Here is a 24,044-nt window from a genome sequence, read left to right as displayed (position 1 = left end):
TTTTTTTGCATGCGGAAGAATGTTCTTAATTCTAGCAGGGTGCTGCAGCCTTGAGAGTTTAATGGGCCAGTATGGATGGGACTAAATCAGAAAAGCAAATCCACTTCCCCACCCTCAAAAAAATATCATTAAATTATTCTGCAGCATCTGTTCTTGCCAAACTAGGAGTAGCATTGGTGGGCGCTCACGGTAGACCTGTCCAACCCTCTTTACACAAAATTGGTATGATGTGGACCTTTAGAAAAAAGTTTACTTTGGACAAAAGCAAAAAGCTCTAAAGTGTGAGGATGGAGAGGTGGTGTTGAAAATGCTTTTTTTCATTAAGACAAATTTGATTAAAAAAAACCCTCTCAAAATATCATGTTAGGTATTCAGCTTAGAGCAACTTTCACCACACCTGAGTTGTATTTAGCCCTGAAAAATAGAGATTATAGTGGAAATGATGATAGCACTGGAGTTGCTTACAGTATAGTTAAAAGTCTATCAAAATGTTGCAATGCTTTGCAAAATGTTAAGTTGATGCACATAAATAATTTAAGTAATTTCCTAAAGCCAAATGTCTGCAAACGTACAGAGGTAGCATATAAATGCTGAAAGGCTGTGGCTACTGCTGGAGACATAGGTACAGAGCAGTGGAGCATAAGAAATGCAAACTGAATGGTACAGAAGACAAGCAGCATTAAAGAAATGCATCTCGACTTCTAGCCAGTGAACTCATATATGTTGTACACTATGCAGACTGCTTAGCAATTTGCATAATTATAAACTCCCCTCGAAACAGTAAACATAGCTGCAGACTTCAATAACACACAAAGCAACATTAATATGCATTGCTGATTTGACTTCTTAATTTTTCCAGGGTCTATACACACGCACAGGTCCTGGAACAGACAAAATAGAATTGTTTTGGGGGCTTAACAACATAGCAAGTAATCTATATAGGAAAGAAATCGAACATAAAAAATAGGAATGTTCATTTTTAATTTGGAAAGCTTGTCCTTGATGGATTCTGAAACTAACATTTACTGTTAAGTTTTATACTTTGGGTAAAATCTTAAACTCCCCCAAATAGTAATCCATTAAAACTCAGGCTGTCATTCTATGCAGCGGATTCAGAGAAGATCATCATTATTGCTCCAAACAATCTGATTACTTTAGGGTATTCTGCTGCATGGCTGTGAAGCACAATAGTTGGATTAACAATGGAAAATAATATTGTTATTACTTAACTGGAGAGTATAAAAGAGCTGTTTTGAGGGGGCAATGTGCAGAAGTTCAGATATGAAAATGAAGGAATTCTCCAGGGAATGTCAATTAAAAACAAATGTCTTTGTTTTTCTTTAAGAGAACACCAATCTGAAATAGAAAACTGTACAGTGGACTTCCTTGCTTTTTTGTGGGCCATGTCTTGTTTTTCTTTGCTGTCTCAGACAAGAATTAAAAGGACACTGATAAGGTGTACAGTGTTTTCACATTTAAAATGGACTGTTTGTCATCCTAGGCAGTATTACATTTAAAGCAGTAATGCGCTCTTCCTTTACCAATGTGTGTATTCTATTTTAGCCCTCACATTGACATTACTGTAGTATATTTGGGTTTGTTACTGTAGGGTTGCTTATTGTAACATTGGGTTTCTGGCATTGTTAAAACACTGAAAGCTTAGTTTTGAGAAAAATGTCTTTAAAGATTATATCGCCTTTATATTCAGCTCTTGCTTGTATTTGTAAAATGAGTGATCTACCAACCTGCAGAGTTACTAGTCAGTATAGTATTTGCATGCCAGTACCCAGGATGCTCTTGAGCACAGAGTCATTTCATAAGCAAACTTGTGTCTGAACGCTGGGAAGAGGGCCGATGGGTTTATGGGTGCAGGGAGTTCTTGTCTATATTTCTTTGCAGGTCAGAATGGTGGGAAAGAAATTTTCCTGCAGAGTAAGCCTCCACTCCTTTTTACGAAGAAAAATAAGAAAAATATGTCCTTAGTGCACAAAATGATTATATTTCTTAGAATACAAGTGACATTTTTAGCTTTGAAAAAATTGTTCGTCTAAATGAGGAATATTTTGCTAACTTCAGTCTCTGAAAGCTTTTAGAAATGACCCCCCTCTGAGAAGAAATATATATAAAATGCAAATATCAAATGTAAACACCTATGCAAAAGATAGTCCACTGGGAGCTGCGGGCGGTCGTGCAAATGTAAACAAACGGTCTGGCGGCCCGCCAGGAGATTACTTTGACAGGTCACCACTGAGCTAGAGCAATAAAATTGCTAAGCATTATCATCACCCATTTTTATAATGAGCGGTAGACTGACAAAATGGAGGCACCAGGACTTTAGTGACATTGTCTCTATTTAATCAACAAGGAATCTTTCTAAGTGCTCTGCCTTAAGTCACTGTAATTTTTTGTTTTCAGATTGCTGATCTTGATCAACACAGCTGTTACTACCTCACTGTGTCAGTTCTTACATTACCAACATAAAAATGGGATAAAATAGAACTCTTGTTTTCTTCATGACACTTCTCCTTTCCCAAAGAGTATTGGTTGCATAAACAAAGACTGGGGGAAAGCTTCAACAGCCCTGCCACAAAAGCTGTTCCTTATGACTTAAAAACCCAGAACCTGAAGAAGACCCTGTACAGACCATGGAGGGGGTTTAACTGTGTTGTACAAATCTCCTTTGCACTCTCCCAGCTCGGGATTGGCTGTGCATTGGTTCAGTCCACAGGTCCAAGTTAGAACAGCCTGAAGTCTACTCTAGATCTGGCCCTCTACCACTGACCCCAACAAGCTAGTATGTCTTCTGGGCATAGAGGGAAGGAAAAACCATGCCTCCTTTTCAATGGCTGTCCTCCATATATAGGCTGCAGGCTGGGATATAGCATTGCAGCCAAAAACCTGCCCAAGGGTTTTTCCAGATGTCAGTCTGCAACCTGGATGAATGCCATAACCAACCTGCTTCCAAGATAACAGATTTTATTCTGACTTCCTGTCTGGTGTCTCTCAGCACCATTCACTGGCTACAAGCTTCCTTTAACCCTCACACATAAGCAAACCAGCCATCTGCTCCAAATCAGTCTATTTCTGATCCTTGCCCATGTTGTTCTTCTGGAAACTGAATAGTGTGCTAAGGGTTAATTTTTAATAAGACCTTGTTACAGTGTCATACCCCATCGGTCATTGAGCTCTCTTTCAGCCGTTCTGTCTCACCAATCCAAATGAAGTTTGCAGTCCTCTTCATGCTCTTGACCTTGTATTAAAGCAGTTACCTCATTGCTATTCTGAAACAAAACTGAATGCAGCAGATTATTACATTTATGACATTATTTAAAACTATGGGCTATACCAGCCTGGGAGAGGTACTATATAGCATACAGGCCCGTTGAAGAGGATCCTCCAGTGAGTGTGTGTGTGTGGTTTCAATCTTCAGTAATAAAGTCCTATTCCTTTTTCATGAGGCAACGTTCTCTGCCTTTTTACTTCCTTGAGGCTGTCCATTCATTAATAAGACAAAAATATTAATTTTCCAGTAGCATTTTCTGCTAAACAATATTTGTTTCTCAAAGCTATTTGGATGTTAAGGTAACACTGTGTTCTGGAAGCATCCATTTCCAACTTCTTCTCAACAATATATGCCAACTCCACAATTGTTCTCCCTAGTCATTTGCAGATATGGATGCCTCTCTCCCCTTTTGATTGCTAGGCTTTTCCTGTGCCCTGCAGTGAAGGTTGAGCAGCAATCTGGTGAGACTTAGACCAAGTACTGCTGCAGATTCCTACAGGCCAGTGTCCCTACTTGGACTTATCTGAATCCTGAGGCTGTATTTTCCTTCACTGTTAGAATGGGTTTGCAGCCCAACAATATGTAAACCCATCTTATCTGAAAGTCAGATTTGTCAGCCTCAGAAAACGGAGAGTAGAGAGAAAATCAAAGGTAAGTATTGCTAGATAGAAACAGTAAAATTCCACCTATAACAGAAGTACAATTCTCAGATTTGCTGGGTGTCTTCTCTCTGCCCTTTTACTGTCTCATATCTATTTCTGTACCACCCTGAGTTCTGTGGAGGTTTTACTGCACTCTAATCATCTCCCATTGTCCTTCCCCTTCTTCCTCAGGCTTTCAGTAGACTTTTAAAAAGCATATGTCAGACACCTTGATTAATGTTTAGGGATGGGCCCAAGTGTACAAAGTTGTGCCGTGCCTATGTGGCTTTGCACTTTTGCACATGCACATCTTGGGCTTTGTGATTATGCATACAGCCACAGAAGTGAGAGCAATCACTGGGAGTTCTGAACACCTAAATGGTGTGTGTGTGTGTATTAGGGATGTGTTCTTGGAAAATTTGAGAGCTTTAGTCAGATAATTGTCATTTTTGAATTAAGTGTTATGCAAAAAATATACACGCAACACAAGAACTAGTGGTCACCCAGTGAAATTAATAGGCAGTAGGTTTAAAACAAACAAAAGGAAGTACTTCTTCACACAGTGCACAGTCAACCTGTGGAACTCTTTGCCAGAGGATGTTGCGAAGGCCAAGACTATAATAGGGTTCAATAAAGTTTGGGCAATACACAATTAAGCAAAAAAAAATGTTTTCTGAAGCCTGTGGGCAAACACATGTTTTCTGTCCGTTTGTCTGTCTGTCTACCATTTGTGACATTTCACCCACAGCATTCTTTGTTTCCTTGATTATCTTGTTAGTCAATTTAAGGCAAATGTAATTCCCTTTAGTCATCATCTTAGTAGTTATATTTCTTTAATAATTGCAATGTATATGGGAATATCAGGGTTAAGAGTATTATAATCAGCATGAGCTGATTCAGCCAACTACTCTGTCTAAACAACACCTTTTAGTAATACTTCATTTCCATGAAGCTGGAGGTAGGCCTGTGATGCAACATATATATTCTATGAAAGAATAATTAAATGTCCTTTAAGAATTGATATTTATACATCAGGGAATATTCCTGTTGAACAGACTGGACAGTGTTACTGAACCTGTCATACTAAGGCAACTGAAGAAGAAACTTTCCAGCCTCTTATATAAACTAATTTGTGGACTGACTCTTCCAGTTGTTGGAGCAGCTTGTAAATACCCTGTTCTGGTTTGAATATCAACTCTTTAATGATTATCTAAGAGGTGGGTGGAGGCACCAGAATCTAAACAAGTCCTCTTGTTTCTATCACAGTACGCTGGGCACCTGTTTGAAATGGCTTATTATTATGTATTATTTATATTACCATGCCACCTAAGATCCCTACTTATGGATCAGTAATATGGAGCTCTACTTATATGCTAGGTGCTGTACAAACACACAAGAAGCTAATTATACAGGGAGAGGGAAAAGAGTTCAAGAGAAACTGTGGCTAACAAAAAAAGGGGGAGAGAGAGACAAGTGTAGAACGTGATATTCTTTTGTCAACTGAAGTAACTGCTGGACAGAATTGTTCTTCCATTACTATTCAGTGGTCATTATTGATTATATTTTTGTCATAAGGGTCAACCCTGACCATATAAAAGATTAACTCATCTTATAACTTATATGTATTTGATTATTCAGGAATTAGCCTGTATGTGTTTCTGATGTTTTATCATTTCATTCCACCAACTCATTACACTTTTTATATCAAAAGAGCTTCCACGATATTGCTCCTCTGAGTTTCTCTGGGAAGTGGATAGCAGAGAGAATAGATGGCTTACGGAACTGATATGAGCTTTTTCTCTTTGGAAATTTAACTGGCTGACTTAGTCTTTGATGACATGGGGAGCTCAGACTTTTTCTGAATTAGGTCTGTCTTTTACTTGTTCTCACCTTTTGCCTAACTCCAATTAGAATTTGTTGCTACGTTGTTTTTGTTTTGTTTTTTAAGGGCCAAATAGTCACTTTGTGATTAATAATTGTGCCTGCAAAACATGCACACATCTGTTGTATCCCAAACATATTTACTTGCCCCCTCTTGCAGTTCAGGTAACTGCTTTTACCAAAACACTTGAGTGCATAACTACCTGACTTATAAATGCATCTGTGGTTATTTTGGGTTCAGTGCAAGCAAATACATTTTATAGGCACAGCCACTCTACCTACATTTGGACTACGTGATGGTGAGGGCAAGGTGTGTCTTCACAAGAGTCAGGCAGCACTTCCTCTTCAGAACTGGAGATGGACCTGTCCATGTTCTCTCCTGTATCCTAGGACTCTACTATCTGCTGACATCAAACACTGAATAGGGTGCACAGCAGGGGAGAAAGTAGCGTTTAAAAGGAACATTTTTCCATTGGACTTCACTCCAACAGATGGGGGAAATGAGGTAAAAGTCTACTGCTAAAGATATTCATTTGAACATATTGTTGGTTTATTATTGCATTTTTTCTAAATTAAATGCTGTGTTCCTTTCCCCTTTAAAGTTTTCCTTGTTTTATGCACACACTCAGAGTTTTTGAGAGTGCTGTGGGAAGTATTTCCTGTTAAGGGTCCCCAGAGAAGATATTTAGTTTTTCCAGGTTTTGGCGTGCAGGCTTGAGATGTTGGTATTTAAATTCAAGAGACCTTTCTTGCTGCCAGTGACACTTGACAAAAGGATTACATAGCTATTTATCAGAGAAGCAGTAAACTGAAGAAGTGAGATATTACAGTAGCACCCCATGTCAACTTGGAAACTAGTCAAATGTAGAAAGTGTTAGTTGTTTCTGATACTACATACATTTGAAACCCTACTCATTTTGTGCCTTTTACAGTCATTTATACATGATTCCCTTCTTTATTACTGTGAGTAAGACCTGCACAAATGGGAAGTTGACCAACTAAAGACTTGTCTATAATTGTCTTTTTCTCACTCTCCCACCCTTGTGCTATCACCAGTGTGTAGCCTGACCACTGGGATCTTAACCAACATGTCACCTAACCCTGCTGAGAGTAAGTCTAGGTAGCATGATGGTTAAAATGCTGATGGCTGGCTGCACTTGTACTCCAAATCATTATGACCACCTGTGGTATTGCAATGCTGGGAAATTAAAAACAAGTGGTGTAGACGCAGTCCAACAGACTCTACAGGAAATTAGCTTAACAGGAAGTGCTGTCAAAGTAAAGGAACTGAGGGGAAGAGAAGATGTTTTTTTCTCTAATTTTTTGGTTATAATAATCTTAGGCGTTAAAGGCTATGTAACAATTGTAGTCAGTGTACCTTCAATGGCTTCCCCAAGTTTACACAGCAAATCAGTGACAGAGTTAGGACTAAAATGCAACAGTCAGGATGGTTTAACTCCTATTATAATCATTGTTATTAAGGGGAATCGAAACAACAGCACAAAGGAGCAGTTAAAAGGACTGATGGTACTTTTTTTGTCTGTCTGATAAAATATGTATTTAAGAAATGTTTGGTAACGCAGTGATCTCTTTCAACATTTAATTCAGCCCTCGGGTTAGTGGATGCATTGATTTGGCTGGAATTTCACCCGTTTGCCTCATGGCTCTTTTGGCTGTATATATATGGTGTGGTGGGGCCAACGGGGGGGTGGAGGGGCTAAAATGGCAAAAGGCTAAGTCTTGTACAATGTATTTTATTTTCTCTTACATGGTGGTGCTTTTTATAAACAACTTGTATTTGTTCTCCCCTGGTAATAGAGAACATTGTTTGTTTTTACTTTGGCATTGCATTGCAGTACGAGAACATGAGCATGTAATGAAGTTGCTACGCCCCGTGCCTTAAGGGCAGCACATGGAATGTGTGGAAATAGCAGCTGTGCTGCCCTGAATGCTCTTTTGCGGTTCCTATTTCAGGACCCTATGAAACTCTTATTGAGAGACAAGATGGAAGAATGTATAGAGTTAATACATCATGTCTGGCAATATTTTGTGGCATTGTTCAATAAGCCCCCTTGATGTCACCTTCTGGCTTGGGAGTAAGGGTGGAACTGTCAAGTTGTGCAAGTTATATTAAGACTTGAAACTCTAGTAAAAGTCACAACATTGTATGTTGTTTCTTGCAAAAGCAGTTTTAAGGCACTCTCCCAATAGTTTTTTTTTCCCCTTCCCACTTCACTTTTTGGAGATTAAATCACATTAACTCAAGGATATTTGGAAGATTTTTCTTTCTATTGAATATTGCAATGCTGAAAGTAGGAATAAAACTCTAGGAAAAGATTCAGGTTGGTTACTACTGCTCTTGAATTAATGTGTAGCTTTTCTATGTAGCATTTCCTACCAATCAATAGATAAGCTTTTTTGTGGCATGAAGGTGACTCATTCTCAGGTGGTGTTGCCTCCTTTGGTGATTGACTTGAGAATTTGCTCACTGTGAATGCAACTCTTACTGACACATAACTTGAAAATTTCAATTTATAGGAAGAAGTATCTTGCTTATATGATAGGCTGCAATTCCAAATGGAATATTTTATAACTATTAAACAACCGGCCTAGCTGACGAAAGAAAAACCTGTCCAGAACTTGTGAATTATCAATACAGGGTGCTGGAGATTATTGTACAACCTGTCATCAACTTCTATGTTTGAGTGGGAATAAATGCCTGATCTCCTGCAATTAGCTTTCAAGCCTTTCTTCCACACAGTTGAAACTCTCTGCATTTATGCCTTGACTCGAAAGCATGTTCCAGTTGTCATAAATATAAAGGGAAGGGTAAACACCTTTAAAATCCCTCCTGGCCAGAGGAAAAACCCTTTCACCTGTAAAGGGTTAAGAAGCTAGGATAACCTCGCTGGCACCTGACCAAAATGACCAATGAGGAGACAAGATACTTTCAAAGCTGGATGGGGGGAGAAACAAAGGCTCTGTGTGTTTGTGTGTGTGATGCGTTTACCAGGAACAGAAAGGAATAGAGTCTTAGAACTTAGTAAGTAATCTAGCTAGATATGCGTTAGATTCTGTTTGTTTAAATGGGTGAGAAAATAAGCTGTGCTGAATGGAATGGATATTCCTGTTTTTGTGTCTTTTTGTAACTTAAGGGTTTGCCTAGAGGGATTCTCTATGTTTTGAATCTAATTACCCTGTAAGGCATTTACCATCCTGATTTTACAAAGGTGATTCTTTTACTTTTTCTTCTATCAAAATTCTTCGTTTAAGAACCTGATTGCTTTTTCATTGTTCTTAAGATCCAAGGGTTTGGGTCTGTGTTCACCTATGCAAATTGGTGAGGATTTTTATCAAGCCTTCCCCAGGAAAGGGGGTGTAGGGTTTGGGGAGGATTTTGGGGGGAAAGATGTTTCCAAGGGGGCTCTTTCCTGGTTATATATATATATATGGTGGCAGCGATAAAGTACAAGGGCAAAAGGTAAAATAGTTTGTACCTTGGGGAAGTTTTAACCTAAGCTGGTAAAAAGAAGCTTACGGGGTTTTCATGCAGGTCCCCACATCTGTACCCTAGAGCTCAGAGTGGGGAAGAAACCTTGACACCAGTTGATTAAGTGTGTTAAGTACTGGCTTTTGTCTTTTTCATTTGACAGAACATCCAAGAAAGGATAGTTTTCCAGAGGTCTCTTTCCTGATTCCAGTTAGCTTCCCAATGCTCAGCTTCTTACTCATATATCAAAAATGGAGCATAGTTGTGTGATTTAAATGTCAGTCTTTGCTCATTGCAGCCTAGTCTCTGAGCTCAGGTCCTTGGCATGCTTGTGTGAGCCATGGCCTCAGATAGGCAGTAGTAATAACTAAGGCAAAGATTTAGTCACAAGTATTCTTGGTAAAAGTTATGGACAGGTCACGGGCAATAAATACAAATTCACGGCCCCTGACTTGTCCATGACTTTTACCAAAAATATGCATGACTAAATCTCTACTTCTGGGCCCCTGCTGCTCTGGGTGGGCCCTATTCCAGGGGGCCCTTGCTCCGGTATTGGGGGTTGACTGCCCCCAGCTGCTGCTCCCTGGGCCCGCTCTCTGGATGGCCTCTGGGTGCCCCTGGGGATGCTGCTCTAGTCTAATGTTGCTGCTCGAGTGGTCCCCAGGGCGCTCCCAGGACCTCTGCTCAGACGCTCCCCAGAGCCAGCCACACTGGCTGCTGCTTGGGAGGTCCCTGGAGCTAGCTGTCTGGGGCTTCCGGAGCTAGCTGCCCGAGGATTCCCGAGAAGTGGTCAGTACGGCTGGCCCAGGAACCCCCGAGCAACTGGCCCCAGATCGCTCCAGCAGCGGGTGGTGCGGCTGGTCCTGTGGACCGCCCAAGTAGCGGGCCCAGAGGCAGCCCAGGTACCAGCTACTCAGATACCCTGGAATCAGCAGCAGCTGCTGCAGAATCCATGACTTCTGTGACCTCAATGAGAGAATATCACTCTTAGTCATAACTAAGAGTGATAAAACTGTAGATATTGCATTATAATCCCTTGCTCTTATACAGTATGTTTCATCATTAGATCCCAAAGTGCTTTATAAAAGAGGACAGTATCATTATGCCTGTTTTACTGATGTGAAAACTGAGGCACAGAGGTTACCCAGCAGGCCAGAGGCAGAGCCAGGAATAGAATCCAGTTCTCCTGAGTCCTAGGCCAGTGCTCTATCCACGAGGCCACACTGTGGAGTGGTGTCCACAGCCTTACATACAGTGCGTACCATTGGCAGGGGCTCATCAGCATCGGGCCCTCCCAGTGGCAGTAGCATGTAGGAGCAGCGCTAGCTTGCTCACTGCCCACTCAGGCTTGGCCCTGTGGACTTTCTGTCATGGCGGGATGGCAGCTGGGCCAAACCTAAGCTGTGCTGTGGCCCCTGTGCACCAGGTGGCATACCACTCATGGAAATTTAGCCCTGTGTGGGCCCCCAGCCCTGGCGTGATGGAGGGGCCATGGGGCCAAACCTGCGTAGGCAGTGGGGCAGCCAGCACTGCTGTTCTTTGCTGTTGTGGTGAGGCAGGCTCCTGCACCAGGCCTACCCCTTGAGAGCCTTCTGGTCTTCCCCTGCTTCCCGCAGCCCATGTGCCCTCTGTTCTGCCCATAGAACTCACTCAGAGACAGCCTCAGCAACTGCTACAAGAATGGGGACCTGCGGTGAGTTCCAACAGGGGGGAGCCAGCCAGGAGAAGAGAGACAGGGAGCACTGGAATGTGCCAAGTGAAAAATTTCCGGGGGTGCCTTTGTCTCTGTATTGCCTCTCCCATACACTCCATATCCCATAACCCCTCCCCATCATGCTGTGCCGAGCCTCCTCTCTGTGTATGTGTTGGGAAAACCATGTATGCCAAACAACACGAGGCTTCTGGCTTTCTGCCCTTCTTCCAGCATTGTTCAGCGGACAAGGTAATCGTTACCAAACAGAGGACAAGACTGGAAACTGATAAAGCTGCTGTCAGTTTGATTCTCTGTGGTTGTATCAAGGGACCAAAAAAACAGGTGGCGAATATACAATAATGTAACTTATCAAATAATCCATTTGTCATAACTTTCCCAGGTCAACCCGCTATATCATTTCTTATCATTCAGAAGTGCCTTATTAAATTGGACTTATTTGCTACTCTTCTGCGGTTGATCAAGATAGCCGGCTAAATGATGCAAAGCCAGTTGCAGAGGGGAGAATGTCTTGCATCAAAAGGCATTGCTGGCACATTCCCGTTATAAACCCTAATTCTGTAGTTCATCCCAGCAAGGAGAGAAAGTCAAGAGCTCTGTAGAGTGATTAAATCATTTAATTAATCCTTGTAGAATAACCTTCGCATCTGACTGCTACAGCTGTAAACCTCAGCAGTTCTTAATCATGCTTTCCAGTCACTTGGATCAGAACAAGTAGGAAAGTTGTTTTCCAAAGTCTCCCATTTTCATTTGTTATAGGTCATAATTATAAGGCATTAGAAGATTTTTAAATGATGAAACACCGATTTACTGAAGTTGAGAAAGCAACTATTTCCTGTCCTTTACCAAAATGTACATTAATGAATGATTTTATCTGGTTTTATCGCCTTTCCTTGTTTAGTGTGATTCAATTTTATTTCTTTTAGCACAATATGTGCTTTGGGAGTCATCATTAACTTATGTGGGCTACCAAAAACGGACAACATTTGTAATGAATGATTAAAAAAACAAAACAAAGAAAACCCAAGTAGGCTCACAGTCATCATGCTGCTCGACTAGTTGTATTGATGTATTGAGCAGCAACCTCCATTTTAGACTTCCATTTCTTTTCCTGCAAGTTGGACATCAGAGAGATGGTTTGTGGGATTGATCCAGTGCTTTTAGCTACTATATGCCGGACAACAACTTGAGAGATGGATTTGGCCCCTTACTTGCCAACACCAACAATGTATGTGTGTGTGTTGGGAGGGGCACTTTAGAGATGGTATCCTCTTCACTGATGTCTTGTCCTGTAGTGACATCTAGTTGCTGCACAAAGAGTGACTCTTCCTAGCTTTTGGAGAGGGCTCTTGTTGAGGTCTGCTGCAGTTTGGAAGGGGGCAAGAGTTAGGTGGTGGGTATCCTCAGACTCCTGTCTGATTAGATCAGACTGGGCCATTCCATGGACTTCACTAGTCAATACAAACTGTGTTGTTTTCGGTATAAATCTAATCTCATCTCCACCTCTTTCTTTCCCCTCCCCCATTTTTATGTTTTCCAGACTTTAGAAAAGAGAGATTCCAAAAATCGCTAGACAGAGTGAGCATATGTGTGCGGTGTGTAAATACATATCAACACAAGCCCAGAATTATCACCACTAGCTGCTTTTCCCTTATGGAGCTTCTGAGAAAAGAAAGCAAGCCCCTGTGGTCTCATGTGTTCGGAATGATTAATCGTTCATACTACATTAATTAATTAATTTTAAAATGAAAGAAAATCAAACCCCTCTATCTCAAAGCAACCAAAAGTCACACTTTCATTCTAGTTCTTATTATAACTGCCATCCTCCCAGCCACCCTTTTTGTTAGTTTACCCTGCCCCATTTCCCAGGCAGTCTGGACTGGAACCTACATGGTTGGGTGAGCTATTGTTGAGTTCAAAGTAGCTGCTGTGTTGGCCCACATTGTTCCTCTGCTACCTATATCTAAATCAGTGGTTCTCAAACTTTTTTTCTCCAGACCATATGAAAATTGCTGAGGGTCTCGGCGGGCCACTTAGTGATCTTTCCAAATGTTGTTTGTACCGTTAGCTATTGTAAAGCGCTTTGGATAAAAATGCAATATAAAAAAAAAACCTTAATAATAATAATTGGTTTTTGTTCTGCAAATAAAAGCACACAACTCATATTTTAATATCAGTAGTCTTACCTTTCTAACACAATGGATGTGCCCTCTCTCCCCCGCCGCGGCAGCCCCCGAGTTGGGGCTGGGAAAGAGAGGCGTCTCTCCCCCACTGCAGCAGCCATCTAGCTGGGGCTGGGAAGAAGGGGGGTATCTTCCCCCGCCACAGAGCTGAGGCTGGAAAGGAGGGCTGTCTCTTCCTGGCAGCTGCAGCCCTGGAGCTGGGGAAAGTCGCCTCTTTCTCTGGCCACCGCAGCCCTGCACATCCCAAATTCCCCCCACCCTCTCTTCTCACCCCACTGCCCCCTCCCACTTACCCCCAGGTCCCCCACCTCACCTTACATGTGTGTCTTCTCCAGGATCCAGGCACCTAATTAGTGGAGCCATGGTTGGAAAGCGGCACGGGCCGAGGGATGTTGTGGCTGCCCTTCCTGCAGCCCCCATTGGCCTGGAGAGGCGAACCACAGCCAGTGGGAGCTGCTATCAGCTGAACCTGTGGACGTGGCAGGTAAACAAACCAGCCCGGCCCACCAGGGGCTTTCCCTGAACAAGCGGCGCCCCTAGTTTGAGAACCACTGTGTTAGAATATCTCCGAATACAGGAAGAGACAAAGTGTGTGAAATGTTCAGATAACACACCACCAATCTTTCCTGCCATCACTAAATCCTGTTTCTCAGGGTGTTTTACAGCACCTCAACCTTGGTGTTATACAGCCAAGTAATGATTGATGTAAATGATGTGAAGAAGTGAAGACATGGTAGAACAGATGCAAAGCCTACACGGCAGAAAATGTGGAGGTTATGCTCTTTAAATAAATACTTTCTGAGGCAATTGTAGTTGAATGTCATATTTGGCTTTCATGACTGCTGATCAGTTCACAGCAAAGCAGTATGCGGTCAGCAAGTTTTGTCTTCTGTTTCCAAAATTGAAATTAGCAAAATATATATTCTAAAATGCAAGTTTGTCCTTCATGGATCAAACCCTCAACTCACAATATGTATCGTGTTAGCTTCAGCAAGGAAAGCTCAGCGACCTGTGGTGCTAATTTTTAGGCAGAAAGTCTGTAAAATGTCAGTAACAGCACGCTCTAGATCAAGCTGCATTGCCCTCCTGCCAACCTGCCTCATGGTAGTACGTTCCGATGCCACTTGTCATTATTTATTTGCCTGCTGTGTCAAGAATTATTACTCTCATTAAGTTATGTCCTATGTGAAGCCTATTTTATTCTGTGTGTGCACGTGTGGTTTTTTTTCCCAAGGGAAAAAAAATAACTCCTCTCAAATGTTCATTGACCTAAAGCCTGATGTGTAAATAGGGGAGGGAAAGTTCCACACCACTGAAAAAAATCTGTGTAATTATTATTATTATTCAAGTGAACTTCATTATTCCTCATTGTGGCAAGTGGCCAAGTTTCGTTCTGTGCCACCATTTTGTCTTCTGATTAATTGTTTTTAGTCTTAGTAAAGTAAATATTATTAATTCCTCCTGATACCCTAATGACGTTTACTGCTCAATGGAGCAGCTGATATAGAAAGTTTATCACCATAACTACCTTTTGTACAGTATCTGTTCACTGCCGTTTTATTCTGGAACCAAGTTTTAAGGGGCCTCTGAATTGCACAATATTTCTTGGCAGTTTTCGGTGCTCTTTGTGGGACAGTGCCTTCATTCACCTAAAGGGCATATTTAACAGAGTTGTCAGGGCTGCTTTCTCTTACACACCGTAATGGTTTCATGATTCTTCTTCTCCTTTTGGAACTATGTAGAGATGGAGCGTTTTCAGGTTCAGAGCACCCAATTAAAATCTGGTCTTTCAAGACACATGCCTGAGATGACACTGGGGTTGCTCAGTTTCTTCTCCTCTAATGTAAAATACAAGAAACCATGAATCAAAAGTTAGATGCTGGTACAGGTAGATGAGGTGTTTGGATAGAAATGCCTCCTCCTCGCAGGATATGGCAATAGAGGATTGAGGCACATTGAGAATTAAAGTTACTCTTTATTAGAGTTCCTCAAAATGTTTTTGAAATTTAAAGGGACAGTGGAACAATTTTCATTATATTTCACCCCACTGTTTTGACCAAATATAGAACTGGCAAAAAAAGAAATTAAAAATAGAAGTTTCTACTTTCAAAATTGGAAAAAATAAAGGGGGAGAAAATTAAAATTGTGGTTCTCCCTCCCCTCCTCTTCTTTTCTGAACACTTCTACTCCATACCTTGCAGGCTGTCCCATATTGAATAGGTCATGGGCACATCATTTTCATGTCATCACATTTGAAAAATAGCACTTTATAATTTGTTCATTTTCTCTTGATAATCTCCATTGTTTGACTCTTGAGAATAAATTGTTGATCTGATTCCCATGAATTACTTCCATTAACATATATATTGTAAAGGCTATATAGCACCCAAAGGCTGCACTTTTATTGAAAGGAGGGATATTTCTAATTGTTTGAAGATATTCCAATCTGTGTTTCCTGGAAGCTATATATGTTTGAATCCTCATTCATCAATTGCATGACTTGGTTTTTCCATTCTTTTATAATGAAGAATTAATGACCAGTCTCTGATTTGCTGCAAAGAGCAGTGAGAAAAATTGCTATATATTTTTACACCATCATTACAGTGGTAAGGATGGACAAGTGGGTTGTCTTCCTAGGCTGGAAGATCTTCAGTGTGATTTTTGCAAGGATGATTTATACCTACCAATCCAAAAAGACATATGGATGTGCGCTTCTGATGATGATTATCTGACATGGTACTGATAGGAGCTGTCAAAGAAACATCTGCCTTAGGGTTCCCAACATTGCAAGCACTGCTGCACAACAGTGGGAAACTTTCATAAAAAATTCCACAACTCTTGGGTGGACCTGAGGGGATTGTGGATTTATAAATTCCAAGGTGACTGACAACCTCTTTTTTTCTTTAATACCTTCTTAGAAACATTTTCAGATTATTCTTAAATGCAGATAATTAAGATTTATTTAATCTTGGATTTTCACAACATGGAAAAAGAGGGAGAGCTATTTCCAGCTGTTTTCAGTTTTAGGGTATGTCTGCTTTGCAGTCGGAAGTGTGATTGCAGCACAAATGGACATACCTGTGTCATATTTAATCTAGCTAGCACGCTAAAAACAGCAGTGAAGACATGGCAATGCAGGCAACATTCTGGGGAACCTGCGTGTGTGTCTGTATTGGTAGCACATGCTGAAGCCCATGCTGCTGTGTCTTTACTGCTATTGTTATCACAATAGCTAAATTAAAGCTAGCGGAGATATGCCTACCTGTGCTATAAGCAAACCTCCACCTGCAGTGCAGACATACCAGTAGAGTGAGGAATTGCAGACCCCCAGTGGGCTATTTCAGCACTTGAATTCAACTTTCTTTTTGATCTTAGTTTCTTTGTAATTAAATGGGGTTTTTCAAGACCATGTGTAAATACATTTTTGTGTTTTAAAAATATCCCTGCTCCCTCAGTACCAACACATTGTGTCGGAAGCCACTGTCCTATGTCAAAATGTTGTTGGCATCAATGATTCCTCTTTTTAATTCTATATTTTAATTAGACATTGACATCTGATATGGACTGTGAATGTTTATTTGCACACCTGCAAGCTATTTGTTATGAAGAGACCTAAGTTATCTGGAGAATACAACCACAGATGGAATTGGGTCATTTAATTTAATGTAGTAATTGTGTAGAATTTGTTGAATGTACAGTTGTTATACCGTTTGTACACCATGTAGATTCCAGGTACTTCAAGCTGTTCATTCTATAAATCACACTTTACCCCTTCTGTTGATTTTCATAATTGGCTGAATAGTGAGAGGATAAACTTGGCAATGTTATTAGAGAGTCCTTGAAGGGGGAAAAAAGTTGCATTTGGAACCCAATTGAATTTATAATAACAATTAGGATTTACAGAGGACTTACATAGTTATCTGCTCTGTTAAGCAGTACTTAAGTCTTGCCTCATGTATATGTACAAGGAGTCTTCTTTCATCAGACTGAAGAGGGGGAAGTTAGTTGGGTATACATAAGCATTATAGTGACCTTGTTTGCTCTGCAGTTTAAATAGTATTCTACGCTTCCTGTCTGTAAATTTAGTGTTAGCTCCAACTCAGAGGTGATTACGTTTCAGTGGTAGATGAAGTGATTGTGGTAAAACTTGTAAAATGCTCTGGAATCTTTGGGAATGAAATTAAGGATGATACCATCAAACTCCTTAGATCCCAAAGTGTGCTTCCCAGGAAGTCTTTCCACTGTTAGCCTTGTAAACCATGGTCTGTAATGCTGTTAAAATCCCAATTTCTAGGATGACCATCTCACCACCACTATATATGCTGCCCTCAATTCTCAGAAAAACTCCCACTTATCTTTGGGAGTTAATGACATGGATAAAGGTCTGCATTTGGCCTTAAGGGCCCAATTCTGTCTTCAGTTACATGGGGACAATTTCCATTGAAGATTATAGGAACTGCACGTGAGGCAGAGTTGAGCCAATACTTTGCTACTCTTTGAGTTTCGCTATTCTCTTTTCTTTTGGAAAATGAATTGGTTGCATTTTGGACTTGCCAACCTTGAAACTATTTTGTGGGACTATAATAGTTAAAATACAATTAATTTGAAATGGAAAGGAAGGAATAAAATAAGACACACAGAAAATTTTCCCTTTAGCCTGGGTTTGCATTGTTCACTCAAGCTTATTGTTACCAATTATTTATATTGCACCAAATGCTGGTGAACTGGAGGAGATGGGTGTGCACTTCTTGTTAACAGAGTCAGCCTTCTATAGGGGAAACTAGGCTCTTACTCAAAAACCATGCCATACCTCTGGCCCTTTTCATTGCCAAGGTAGCCTTGAAAATGTAAACTGTTTGCTAAGATTGAAAGAAATATGCTCCCAGTCTCCACAACATGACACTGAGGAGACCTGAAGTTCTGTACCTCACATGTGCACTCCAAGCTTGTCTTTTGTTTAAATGAGTCATTAAAAGGTAGGTGTATCCCAAAGAGTCACCTCACTATCCCTTTGGTTTGCCATGTGTATAGACAGAGGAGTAATATTGACGGATAGATGGTAGCTACGTTTGGGGAGAAGGTGGCAAAAATGTGTTTTGCAGTCTACAATATGCTGAGTCTTGCTCTGCTTGTTAAAATGCTCAGCTTCCTGAGACCACTAGCTATTGCTGCAGCACTTATTGCAAGGGGAGCTCCCTTCTTTCATCTCCCACCATGAAGAATACACCACATAGTCCTGGAATCCTCAGCACCAGCCATTGAATCAGTGCATGAAGAAGAGACCAGCACAAGCTGAGGCTATTGTGTGTGGAAGTTCTATTGCTTCTACAAAACTGTCTCCACACTGGTGCCTGTGTGGGCAATGCAAAGTTTGAAGCACTGGTCCTGGGAGGGAATCTGGAGCACTGTTCCTTCAGTATCTTAATTCAATCTTGACAATTGATAGGGACAGGCATTTGATACAAAGAGACACAGGGTGCCTGGTTAGTACAACAGTAAATGGAGTTTGGAGTCACTTAATTTCCCTATCTATGGAGAGTAGTTGGAAGGGGCGGGGGCTGGTGGAGAGAGACCCCTGCACTAGGTAGAAAAAAATCTTACCTCAAAAACCAAAGGGGACTTATTCCTCAAATGACCTCCCTGAGCCCACCACCAGAGAGGACCCACCCCACCTAACCAACTACCCCCAACCACAGATCACATAATCTCTCTCCTACTGCTGCTGCTGAAATACACAACTGTCCAGTAGGAGGGGCCACCTAGAGGAAACTCACTGAAGTATTATGGATGGACAAGCACCATGGGTGAAAAGGTAATGGGGTCTGGGGTAGGCACTGGAAGTCTGATGGATGTAGGAGTGGGGAGAGTGTGGAATTGATTTTGGGGAGAGAGGGGAGGTAGAGTGGGATATGACAGATGGGTTTATTTTGCCTAAGGAATGTCATATATATCACTGAACGGGAATTGTTTTGGGGAAGCCTCTTGTTAAAATGTTAGCAGTGCATCTGTATCTAAAATGCCTAGTAATGACCCTGTCTCAAAGACCTTACTGTGATAGTAATGCATCTATTTTAAATATTTTTTTGTTCCACTTTGCATCTGGTTAAAAGCAATATGCCATTTCAGGATGTATGATGCTGTAATGGGAACATGCTTTAAAACCCAATGTCTAACAGTTCATGGCATGTGTTTAAACTAAATCATTAGTGCACAGCTAATAGGTGGGAGCTACTTCAGCAGGCATTGTAAGGTACCAAGGTTGCAGGGCAGGGGTGACACAGCCTTCCACCAATCTGGATTGTGCCCTCTCTTCGTGTTAGTTTTAGAACTTTCAAAAGGGGTCCCCCACCCGTCACAAGCCATGTAACCATTCTCCCGTTTCAATTCTGTCATTCATTGAGCTGGTTGAGCATCTTTTACTATGTTAAGTTTCAGAGTAGCAGCCGTGTTAGTCTGTATTCGCAAAAAGAAAAGGAGGACTTGTGGCACCTTAGAGATTTGTTAGTCTTTAAGGTGCCACAAGTACTCCTTTCTTTTTACTGTGTCAAGACATCCTCTGGATCTGTCTGTCTAAAAAGATCCTCTGAGTCTGTCTCGCATAAAGAGATTTATGCAAGAGCTCAGAGTGAAATGTATTTGAAACTATTGGTGTAAACTTTTGCTTCCTTTGATTTCTCTTCTGTTCTTAAATTCCTGTAAAACAAAGGCTGTAAGACAAAGCCTGTCTTGCCCATCTGCTTAACGGTCACATAACACACATTAGGTTAGGTTGATTAAATAATTAGTTAACCAGGGGAAAAGTCAGTCCTGAAGGCTAGATACAAAGTACTGTGCCACTGAACAAAGGAACAGCTCTGCTATGCCTGCCCTGTGCAACCTCTGGCTAACCATCTATTGTAATAAGTGGACATTAATTAATGATGAACTGCAGTGAAATCAAGGAGCACAGATACTCAATGGCCAAATGAGCTTTTCATATTTCAGTTAATGCAGAAAGAATTCAGATTGATTTGCTACCTACTGTACAGAAGAGCAAACCTCTGACACACTAAATCTCAGACACCCTTAAGAAGCTGTACTATGTATGTAAAAAGAAAAGGAGTACTTGTGGCACCTTAGAGACTAACCAATTTATTTGAGCATGAGCTTTCGTGAGCTACAGCTCAGTGAGCTGTAGCTCACGAAAGCTCATGCTCAAATAAATTGGTTAGTCTCTAAGGTGCCACAAGTACTCCTTTTCTTTTTGCGAATACAGACTAACACGGCTGTTCCTCTGAAACCTGTCATTATGTATGTAAATGTGGCTACAGTTGGGTTTTTGCCCCCTCTCTCTCATACATTCCCCTGTGCATCATGCAGGGCATTTCTTCGGTCACACAAGCAGCCACACGACAGTATCTTTAGCGTGGATTCACTGCATATCCATCTAATTATACTTTTCCTCATTTATAAGTACAAAAATACAAATAATTAGTCACTTCTGCACAGAGTGGAAGTCTGTTATGCCTCAATGATTTTAAAGGTACTTAGTAATAGATTCTAAGGTTCAGTTTAGGAAGGTACATTTCAGGGGTCTAAAAGAAATTAAATTCTATGTTGATCAATAGTAACTGTGGTTTTTTTTGTTTGTTTGTTTTTTTCATATGCCAGCTTCTTCTCAGATTGGATCTTTATTTTGGAATTCTGCTCTCACTAAATGGGTAGACCGCTCATTGATCGTAGTAATGGGAAATCGGTGCATGCAGGCTGAGCATAAAGTAATCAATCCTGCATAGATCTGAGAGGAGAACTTTGCCCTTCATTAGCAGAACTGAAAGTCTATGTTTAGATAGTCACATGAAATAATATTAAGACATGTTAATATATTGCCTCTACAGGGATCTGAGTTGGTAACTTAACTTCATTGATATGAACAAGGATTAAACTAGTTTAAATGCTTTTAAATTAGACACTGCAATCTGAGGTGTGATTGCAGTGCAGGTAGCCATATCTGCTCTTGTATGGCTAAAAATAGCAGTATAGATGTGGCGGTACTGGCTTCAATGTGGACTAAGAACCTGAGTATGTACCTAGGGCCCCAGCATGCTTATACAGCCCATGTTGAAGCCTGTGCCACTTCATCTATATTGTTACTTTTAGCCATGCTATCTCTGGTAAAGCTAGCATGGGTATGTTTACTGCAATCGCACTTCAGATTGCAGTGTAGACGTACCCTTTGGGGCTTGCACTAGTTTAACTAAATTTTTTAAACTGATGTCTACACTAGTAAATCATACTGATTTAACAAGGCCTTCTGACACAGAAAGCAGACAGATGTAAACAATTATTAAGCCCAGTTCAGAATCTGCTTTGAATTACACCCCATGCATCTTCAAAAGGGAGATGTAAATCCAAAAAAAATTGGCCTGCTAATATGTCAGAAATACTGTAAGAAGTCATTAATGATCATTGTAATCCTGAAACAATGCTCAGCTTGATGGTGTGTAGCTGAGGTGGGTGTTCATGTGTTTGGGGTATATGGAGAGAAGTGGTAGATTAAAAAGGAAAACAGAAATCAATTACCAAGCCAATAACACATTACAGATCAGTACCTGATTAGATTTTTATCTGTTACTCTAGAGATTTTGATAACATTTTAAATGAAGGACAGCTATTTATTTATATCACTGTTCTGCCCAGTGGTGCCAGTTGAGACGAGGGGCCAATTGTGCTAGGTGCTGTACAGACCCAGAGTAAGAGACAGTTCTGTCTCTAAGAGCTACTTATCTAGACAGACAACTCAGGGGGAACAGTGTCACAGAGAGGTGGAGTGACTTGCCCACAATCATGCAGCTGATCAGGGGTAGAACTGGGAATAGAACCCAGGTCTGCTGATTCCCAGCCCAGTGTCTTATCCACAGGACTATAATGGCACTTAGACTTTAGGCCACAGACCTCAAAGCGAAAACCATCACAAATCCTACCAAATACAAAATTTAGAAGAATATGAACATTTCTCCAGGGATACCCAGGAATTAGGAAGATCACTTTGGGCGGGGGGAGGGGGAAGAAGAAAAAAGTGAATGTGCTATTGTGCAATTTTGAGGTTGGACAGTAGAAAACAGTCTCCCTTCCTTAAAGTCCTCCTTTCATAAAACAGTTTCTCCTTTACATCAAACTTAGATCATTTTAGGGAATGGGGTGGGGTAGGGGTGGGGGGAGATGGAGCGGAAGTCTATAGTTAAAAACTAATTATAACATTCCTGGCTAATCAAAGAACAAGTGAGTGAATTTCTTGTTAGCATTTCACATCTTGTTTCTTTCGAATGGCTTTGTTTTTGAAGCTCCCTGATTTCCAACAATCAATTCTGCTTGGAAACTTTATTAGTATATGTGTGGTATTTGATTTCCAATGCTAAAGCTTTTTTTATTTTTTAAAGTATCTTCTCGCTGTTTGTGCCTTGTTTGTCATTGTTCCTCCCACAAGGGAAAGATTGCACTTCCCAGTCTAAACACAGAGCTGTGCCGGATGTCAATTTCATCATCCCTAGCCCCTTTGCTGACCTCTGGTTTCCTTCAACTCCTTTAAGGCCGCACTTATCTCACCCTCCAGGGGTAAATAATGGTGGATGTAAAGGGTCATCATTGATATATAACTGATTGGCCAGCTGGATAAATGGGGGGGGGGGGGTGATTTAAGAGGAGTTTTAATCTATCCTGTACATTAAAGTGAGAATGTGCTGAGCACCTGGCTACCAATAACAGAAAGATCATTTATATAATTGGTCAGCCTATCATACTTCCTATAGCTGTAAATTTGAATTTTACTTGGAATGCACGGTCCTTAGAGAAATAAGAACTTAGCTTGCCCAACTCAACAAGAGTCATTTAAGAGCCTGATCGTATCTACTGTAGTGCTATGCAGAAATGATGCCTGGGGTTAGATGGAACAGCAGGTTATAACACATTAGTCTTTTCACCCTGAAGGCCTGAGTTTAAATCTTGGTTTGAGGGATGGCTGAAAAATGGTTTGGTGGTCTTACCGTACTTGTCTTCATGCACCTCTCCAAACTACCACACCATGCCAATCTCTCTTTACATAAGTGCTCTAACTGGAGTTCCTTAGCTGTTAGGACTGAAGTTATTGGGAGAATTGCAGAGGGGTGGGGGATTTTTGCAAATTTTGTGCGTGACTGAAGCCAGTGCTTTTATAGTGCTTTCCTTTTGTTTAATGTCTGCATAACTTGGGTTCTTCCATTTAATTGGATTAAGACTTCAGGAACTAAATAATTTGTGTTAAAAATAAGACATCCTCCACCCTTTTTTTAATCAATTTTGATAACTTTTGGCGGTTCCTGGATAACACAGTCATTGGTGATGGAGAGATGTCATTTTATATAAAGGGGCAAATTGGGATTCTGAACAAGACTGAGCCTCTATGATACGATGTCAACAGCTGAAGGTTGTAGTGTCGTCACTGCTAACACTGTAAGTATTATCCTGTGCTGTGCAAACTGCCCTATCCCTGGGTGATTTGTATGGTTAAACAAGATCAATTACATAAATCAGTCAAAATGATAGACATGGATTAGATCGAAATAAGTGGAAGGTTCAGTAATCTCATTCTCATTCCCCTAAAACGATTTACAGATTTTTAACCAGGGAAATAAGAGTCTTAAAAGGCTGTAATGCAATTTCTCCACTAATGACAGGTAACATCAGCACTGAACAGAAACAGACTGATAAAGAACCAGTTCCAAGCTTTAATGCTTTAGCACACTATGTGACTCATGTATAAAATTTGGGGATTCTGAATGTAAATACAGTTGGATGAGGACTTCTAGATTGCTAGTACTGTTGAAGGTCATGCTGTATC

The 24,044-nt window shown here is 40.9% G+C and overlaps 1 protein-coding gene across 4 annotated transcripts in view; it reads left to right on the top strand.

The window, feature by feature from the left end:
* ATP10B (ATPase phospholipid transporting 10B (putative)) overlaps window positions 1-24,044 on the top strand; it is a 255,622-nt gene that overhangs the window by 93,740 nt on the left and 137,838 nt on the right. The window contains exon 1 of one of the 4 annotated variants that reach the window (XM_075131361.1): window positions 13,531-13,673. The exons of the other annotated variants lie outside the window; for them this stretch is intronic. The gene's annotated coding sequence lies outside the window, so the exon portion shown is untranslated. Of the gene's footprint in view, window positions 1-13,530; window positions 13,674-24,044 lie in introns of those variants that run through there. 4 annotated transcript variants of the gene reach the window in all.

Source organism: Caretta caretta, chromosome 8, assembly GCF_965140235.1.
Source record: "Caretta caretta isolate rCarCar2 chromosome 8, rCarCar1.hap1, whole genome shotgun sequence".
NCBI lineage: Eukaryota > Metazoa > Chordata > Testudines > Cheloniidae > Caretta > Caretta caretta.
Note: the sequence above shows the minus strand (reverse complement) of the source record. Positions and strands in the feature narration are given on the sequence as shown.